At 34.4% G+C, this 1,670-nt stretch overlaps 1 long non-coding RNA gene across 1 annotated transcript; it reads left to right on the top strand.

The window, feature by feature from the left end:
- Positions 1-332: 332 nt before the first annotated feature.
- Positions 333-1,670, top strand: LOC133998099 (uncharacterized). Its single transcript, XR_009927334.1, has 3 exons — positions 333-419; positions 1,208-1,364; positions 1,572-1,670. It is a non-coding gene; the product is annotated as an uncharacterized LOC133998099 (long non-coding RNA).

Raw genomic sequence — 1,670 nt, 5'->3', positions numbered from 1 at the left:
TCAAATGCAGTCGTGTTGAGAAATAGTTAAGCTAACCGATGTTATTAGTCAGGGGTTAATGATCTGTGTGAGTCACAATAATTGAAGCATGAATCCAAAACAGCTATTTTCGTAGCACATGCCATATTCTCATAATTGAGAAAATAAATAATAACGTGCTAAGCTACAGTTCAGCTAATATCATAAACCTTGTTTATGTCATAAACCTTGTTTATGATATTCTTTAAGTTACAGAATTAATGAATGAGCAGTCTGTTTTCTCATGCTGCACAGCTGTTTAATGTTATAAAAATATTTTCACAGAGCAATGACATCCAAAAGGAAGGCCCGGGTAAAGCCTGTTGAAGATGCAATCTCATATATTCTGTCAGGTGGAGACAAGCCATGGTTTGCAGTGAGATTTATCAATAATATCAAAGGTATGACCTCTAGTGCTTTCAGTAGCTGCAAATTACAGCAGCACATTTTTAGATACTATTCATTATTAACATTCTTCATTCAGAAGATATCTTATAGAAATAAGTGGCTTCAATCGTCTGTCTTGTTTAAATCCAATGTGTTTAGGTATACAGTAGGTGTGTATAAATGAGCCTGATTTCCATAAGAGAAGTTTCAGGTACACACTGGTATAAATATACCAAATGTAAAGTTATATATTTTATTTCTGCTGTATGTAAAGTGTCCAGCACATTCAAGTACTATTAAGGTAAGTGCTGGACCAATAGAAGACTGTAATGAAAATGTGAAACTGTTTTGCATATTCAATAGTAACATTTTAAGTTAATGCATAGAAGTAGTTACACAAACTGAGAACCAGAATACAGGCTTGTAGGTCATGTAGTTATCACATGATGGTCCCTGTTAAACAGAAAACCTTCATATTTAAAAAGTCATGTCACATTTTAGACAATTTTAGAAAGACAACTATACAGAGAACAAAAGCACACAATTAGACCTATGATAATCATGCATTCAATCTGGCCTATAACTAGATAAAGTCATCTCTTTATTTGAGATAGTATGTTCCAGAGCATTTAGGGAATTAAATCAAGCTCACAGGTCTTCCCAAAGGAGGGAGATGACATATTGATCTGTGGTCAGCTCATGGGAGCTAAAGAGTACAGACTTTTTTTAATGCTGTATGAGAAAAGTTAAGGCAACTTGGTGTGACTTTTATTTAAGTTTATTTAATTCTGTGTCATTATAGGAAGAGGAGTGTTTGCTACCGAGGCAATCGAGCAAGGTTCTTTTGTGTTGGAGTACAGGGGTGAATTCATATCAGCAGAAGAATGCAGATCAAGGAACTACTCAGAGACACAGAGTACATTTCTGTATGAGTTTGATTGGCAGAAACGCCAGTGGTGGTAAGTAGGCCTATATGAGATGTATTTTTAGTAGCAATTAGGGGATTCTTGTTTAGACCTGAAACGTGCTTAAATATTTGATGAACAAATGAGTGAAATATTACACCTAATGTACTTTAAATCTCAAGTGGCTCTTCTAACAAAACTATGAAGATATATTTTATAAAGTTTATATTTATTTGATGTTTTGTTTTTGTTTATTTTTAGTATTGATGCATCCAAGGAAGACGGCTCCCTTGGAAGATTAGTGAACGACAACCACAAATCTCCGAACTGCGTCATGAAAAAAGTTACAGTGAACAACAG

The sequence above is a fragment of the Scomber scombrus genome, chromosome 17 (genome assembly GCF_963691925.1).
Source record: "Scomber scombrus chromosome 17, fScoSco1.1, whole genome shotgun sequence".
NCBI classification, from domain to species: domain Eukaryota; kingdom Metazoa; phylum Chordata; class Actinopteri; order Scombriformes; family Scombridae; genus Scomber; species Scomber scombrus.
The sequence above is the reverse complement of the archived record's forward strand: the minus strand, read 5'-3'. Positions and strand labels throughout refer to the sequence as shown.